Source organism: Physeter macrocephalus, chromosome 21 (assembly GCF_002837175.3).
Source record: "Physeter macrocephalus isolate SW-GA chromosome 21, ASM283717v5, whole genome shotgun sequence".
In the NCBI taxonomy this organism is placed as follows: domain Eukaryota; kingdom Metazoa; phylum Chordata; class Mammalia; order Artiodactyla; family Physeteridae; genus Physeter; species Physeter macrocephalus.
Window position 1 is genome coordinate 88,479,911 of NC_041234.1, and position 6,357 is coordinate 88,486,267.

The 6,357-nt window shown below is 35.9% G+C and overlaps 1 pseudogene; it reads left to right on the forward strand.

Annotated features, from left to right (window-relative positions):
• Positions 1-3,456: 3,456 nt before the first annotated feature.
• Positions 3,457-4,402, forward strand: LOC102988561 (14-3-3 protein epsilon-like; annotated as a pseudogene).
• The last annotated feature ends 1,955 nt before the right edge of the window (positions 4,403-6,357 follow it).

A 6,357-nucleotide genomic window follows, 5' to 3' on the forward strand; every position in this document is an offset into this window, starting at 1 on the left:
AAGAGTTTGAGAAGGATGGGTGTTAGCTCTTCTCTAAATGTTTGATAGAATTCACCTGTGAAGCCATCTGGTCCTGGACTTTTGTTTGTTGGAAGATTTTAAATCACAGTTTCAATTTCATTACTTGTGATTGGTCTGTTCATATTTTCTGTTTCTTCCTGGTTTAGTCTTGGAAGGTTATACCTTTCTAAGAATTTGTCCATTTCTTCCAGGTTGTCCATTTTATTGGCATAGAGTTGCTTGTAGTCTCTTTGGATGCTTTATATTTTTGTGGTGTCTGTTGTAACTTCTCCTTTTTCATTTCTAATTTTATTGATTTGAGTCCTCTCCCTCTTTTGCTTGATGAGTCTGGCTAATGTTTTATCAGTTTTGTTTATCTTCTCAAAGAACCAGATTTTAGTTCTATTGATCTTTGCTATTGTTTTCAATAGCCAGACTCTGGGAGGGCTCATGTCAAGGAATACTTCCCAGAACTTCTACTGCCAGTGTCCTTGTCCCCACGGTGAGCCACCCCCCCCCCCACCGCCTCTGCAGGAGATCCTCCAACACTAGCAGGTAGGTCTGTTTCAGTCTCCCCTGGGGTCACTGCTCCTCCCCCTGGGTCTCGAGGCGTACACTACTTTGTGTGTGCCTTCCAAGAGTGGAGTCTCTTTTTCCCCCAGTCCCGTCGAAGTCCTGCAGTCAATTCCCACTAGCCTTCATAATCTGATTCTCTAGGAGTTCCTCTTCCCGTTGCCGGACTCCCAGGTTGTGAAGCCTGACGTGGGGCTCAGAACCTTCACTCCAGTCGGTGGACTTCTGTGGTATAGGTGTTCACCAGTCTGTGAGTCACCTACCCACCAGTTATGGGATTTGATTTTACTGTGATTGCGCCCCTCCTACAGTCTCATTGTGGTTTCTCCTTTGTCTTTGGATGTGGGGTATCTTTTTGGTGAGTTCCAGTGTCATCCTGTTGATGATTGTCCAGCAGCTATTTGTGATTCTGGTGTTCTCGCAAGAGGGAGTGAGAGCACGTCCTTGTACTCTGCTATCTTGGTTCCTCCTCCTATTTTTAGACTTTTTGGTGATGGCTATTCTTACTGGAGTGAGGTAATACTTCATTGTAGTTTTGATTTCCATTTCTCTAATAATTAGTAATGTTGAGCATTTTTTCATGTGCCTGTTGGTCATCTGTATGTCTTCTTTGGAGAAATGTCTATTTAGGTCTTCTGCCCATTTTTTGATTGGATTGTTTGTTTTTTGATATTGAGCTGTATGAGTTGTTTGCATATTTTGGAAATTAATCCCTTGTCAGTTGCATCATTTGCAAATATTTTCTCCCATTCTGTAGGTTGTCTTTTTGTTTTGTTTATAGTTTTCTTTGTTGTGCAAAAGCATTTAAGTTTCATTAGGTCCCATTTGTTTATTATTTTAAATCTATTGAGTATAGTTGATTTACAATGTTGTGTTGATTTCTACTGTATAGCTAGGTGATTCAGATATATATATATATATATATATATATATTATTCTTTACCATTATGGTTTATTGCAGTGTTTATTTTGTTTTTAGTTCCATTACTCTAGGAGACAGATCCAAAAAGATATTGTTTTGATTTATGTCAAAGAGTGTTATGACTATGTTTTCCTCTGGGAGTTTTATAGTATCTGTTCTTACTTTTAGGTCTTTAATTCATTTGGAGTTTATTTTTGTATATGGTGTTAAAGAATGTTCTAATTTCCTTCTTTTACATGTAGTTGTCCAGTTTTCCCAGCACCACTAATTGAGGAGACTGTCTTTTCTCCATTGTACATTTTTACCTCCTTTGTCATAGATTAATTGACCATAGGTGTATGGGTTTATTTCTGGCCTTTCTATCCTGTTCCATTGTTCTATATTTCTGTTTTTTGTGCCAGTACCATACTATTTTGATGACTGTAGCTTTGTAGTATAGTCTGAAGTCAGGGAGCCTGATTCCTCCAGCTCCATTTTTCTTTCTCAAGTATGTTTTGGCTATTTGGGGTCTTTGTGTTTTCATACAAATTAAAAAATGTTTTGTTCTAGTTCTGTGAAAAATGCCATTGGCAATTTGATAGGGATTGCACTGAATCTGTAGATTGTCTTAGGTAGTATAGTCATTTTAACAATATTGAAAAAGAGGAAGTCAAACTGTGACTGTTTGCAAAGGACATGAATCTGTACAGAAATCTGTCACATTGCTATACACTAACAATGAAAGATCAGAAAGAGAAATTAAGGACACAATCCCATTTACCACCATATCAAAAAGGATAAAATACCTAGGAATAAACCTACCTAAGGAGGCAAAATACCTGTACTCTGAAAACTATAAGATACTGATGAAAGAAATTGAAGATCACACAAATAGATGGAAAGATATACCGTGTTCTTGGATTGGAAGAATAAATATTGATCATACAGTATTTCTAACAGACATATATAGAACATATCATATAAAAACACTACTATATCAATTTAAAAATCAGTTTATTTGAAATATGGTCTCAAAGGAAATATTTAAGGGTTCTAAAAGAAAATTATTTATGTAAAAAAAGACAAGCTGTGAGCTGGTAGAGAACAGGAAGAAAAAGAAAAAATAAAGTATTACTAAAATGAAAGCTAGATAAAAAGTAGCAAACAATAACAGATATAGCTGAAAACACAATTAAGGACATGGAAACTGGTGTAAGGAAAATGATAAAAATGAAATAAAAAAGAATGAAAGATTTTAAAGTTTCTATAGGACATGATAGCTAATTTGGACAGTTGAGTTCGAACATATGCATAATTTGTATACATGAAGTAATAATATAAACAAACTTTCTTAAAATAGAGGAATGCCCAAATGGCTCATTCAATGCCAATTTCTATCATATAGTACTAGGTGATGTGTCTGTAATGAGTACAGAAAGGATGCATGTGTTGCATGTATGTGTGCACATCGATAGTGGTTACTTCTGCTTTTGGAATTTGTGAGTAGGAGGGAAAATCATTTTTATTGTTTGCCCCTTCAAACTGAAAACATCCATTTTGTGTGTTGTTTTCATAATATTAATATTAAACAATAAAAAATGTTTACTGTACCCCTTTTCTCTTCTCCTAAGAATAGCTCAATCACTTTTTTCCCTTGGTAAATGACTATAGTAGACATTTTGAGTCACCTACCCATTAGGCAATCCCCTTTTACTGCTTACTTGCTGTCAGAGTCCCATCTTTGATTATAGAGCATGGAAATGTAGAAAATCACTTCCCCAGTCTCCCTTATAGCTAGAGTGTAGTAATATGGCCTTGTTGAAGTGAAAAGATGTAAGGAGAATTTTGCTGGAGTGTTCTAAGAAAGAGTTTCCTCACTAAAAAAATAGATAATTGGGCTGCCTGGATGCAGAGCAGGAGGTTGAGAGAGAGATCCTATCCACTTCCATCTGTTGCACAGGCCCCACTGTAGCTGCTGCACTATGCATGATCAGGAGAATCTGGTATACACCAGGAAGCTGGCCAAGGAGGCTGAGTGATAGGATGGAATTAATGAAGAAAGTAGCAGGGATAGATGTGGAGCTGACAGTTAAAGAAAGAAATTTTCTATCTGTTATGTATAAAATTGTGATTGAAGCTAGAAGAGCCTCCTGGAGAATAATCAGCAGCATTAAACAGAAAGAAGAAACTAAGAAGGAGCAAACAAACTAAAAATGATCTAGGAGTATTGGCATATGGTCGAGATTGAGCTAAGGTTAATCTGTTGTTACAGTTTGGATATACCAGACAAACACCTCATTCCAGCAGCTAACACTGGCGAGTCCAAGGTTTTCTATTATAAAATGAAAATAGACTATCACAGGTATCTGGCTGAATTTGCCACAGGAAGGTGGCTGCAAAGAACAGCCTAGTAGCTTTAAAGCTGCTAATGATATTGCAATGACAGAACTTCCACCAACGCATCCCATTTACTTAGGTCTTGCTCTCAATTTTACTGTATTTTACTATGAAATTCTTTTATTTTTATACAAATTTTAAAGATTACGTTCCATTTATAGTCATTACAAAATGTTGGCTCTATTCACCATGTTGTATAATACATCCTTTGCCTATCTTACACTCAGTAGTTTGTACCTCCCACTCCCCCCCACCATTGGTAACCAATGGTTTGTTCTCTATATATGTGAATATGCTTCTTTTTTTCCTACTATGAAATTCTTAATTTCCCTGAGCATGCCTGCAGGTTGGCAAAATCAACTCTCGATGCAACTGCAGAACTGGATATGCTGAGTGAAGAAAGCTATAAAGACCCTACACATCATGCATTTGTTATGTGATAATCTGACACTACTGAATTCAGACATGCAGGGTGATGGTGAAGAGCAGAAAAAAGAATTTTTGCAGGATGTGGAAGATGAAAATCAGTGAGATCTAAAAGCCAACAAGAAAAACCAACCTTAGCCACCCTATTCCTTCCCATCCCACCACGTAGGAAATTCCTCATGGTCAGTGAGAACCACCAAATCTGACTTCTACATTTGGTTTCAGAATTTAGGTTCTGCCCTGTTTTTTTTTAAAAAAGCAGTTTTCAAATGTTCTTAAAGGCAAGAGTGAATTTCTGTGCATTTTACTGGTTCCAGTTTTTAGGTTCTTTAAGACACTAATAGGACTACATAGAGGCTTTTTCAGCACTACTTTATCATCTCCTGCCAGATGTGGCAAGATCACCATTAGAAATGGAAATTACATTCAAAAGCAATTAGACTTCTAGGTGATGCAAACATCTAAGAGAGAGGTTAATCACACTCTAGAGGCATAAGTGGTATCATTTTTCCTTTTTCTAGTTGTTTAAATTGAATTTTAAATCAATGTTTAAAATTAATTGGGTGTTAGCTTGAGGTGGTTAAAGGTCCTTTGGAGAGTTTGTTGTAATGGTCTTACTGTAAAAAAGTGCTTCAAACTCTGCTGAAATGTTGCTGAAAAGCATGATGCTGGTAACAGTCCAATGATCTATGGCTGCTCATTCTTGCCTGCTTTTATCTGCCTCTGAAGCAGGTTAGCATCAAAGGTGGTATGGAAAAGGCTGCACGCCTGTTATATTCTTTGTTTCTTCTCCTTCCCTCTTCCCCTGGGGAAATGAGTTCCTCGGCCATTCAATCGCTTAACTTCTTTTGTTCAGTTTGTGTGCCTTGAAGTTAATTTGTACTACTGGATGTCTGACTGGATCCACAGATACAGAAAATCTGTATTGTTCTTACTGAAACACAGTATGGAATTAATATTAAACTTAAATGAAGCAAACCTTAATTTAAAATGCCAAATATTATTGCACCACCGTCCTCTGTATTTCTAAAATAAAATCTCTAGTCAAATAAATAAATAAATAAGACAAATGAGGAGACAGTATCTACTCTCTATTCCTGCTTTTGGGTGTGGTTATGTGAGGACGCAATGAGGGATGATTCAATAGCTAAGTGACCATGAGAGAACAAAACTGAAGACAAAAGTCTTACTGCTGCGGATGGTCATGTGAAAGGATACAAAGGGCCCATATCCTTGTGGATATCATTAAGCCACTGTACCAGCTGTGAAACAGCCTCTTTCAGATTTCTTGTAATGTGAGGAAAACAAAAACAAATGAAAAACCAACAAGAATTGAAACACCTATTTTTAAACCACTTTAAACTATATATTCCTTTACTTGTAGCCAAAAATATCTTAATGCTACAGCAAGTAACCTTCTTATGTCTGGGTAGGTATAATATTCCTTCTCCATCTTAAAAGTTATATAATGAGGAATATCTGGATTTTTTGCCATTATAAATTTTTTTTGACAGTGAAGCCTTTTGCTTTGCAGACTCAGGACTTCTGTCATTTCTGGAAGATTTTCTTCTTTTAGACTTGTGAATATTTTTGTTGTTATTGCTATATATGTTTTCTTTCATCAGTCATATCAATTATCTAGAGTCTTGAATCCCCATTTTATGAATATCCTTTTTTTTTCTTAATGGGTTTTCTTCTTTGTCCCTTAGTGCATTATCTGTTATGTACTTGCTCCTGTCTTCAATTCCAGTAGCTTAGTTTTTACTAGTAAAAAAATAGGCAATTTTCTACCTTAATTGCATTTTAACATTACTATTATATTTCCTCAATTCATTTCCCTGGCCAACATAATACTCTCAGTTGTCCATTCAGTTTGAAAAATGGAGTTTTTTTCATACTTTCTTCTGCTTATATCCTAACAAATTGTATTGGCATCTCTGTAGTTGATTCTTAGTATATTCTTTTAATTTCATTCAAAATGTTTTATACCTGGATGATATTCCTCAGAGTTGTGTTATGCGATTGAGATATTGTCTTAATTTCAATGATACTTTAATCTT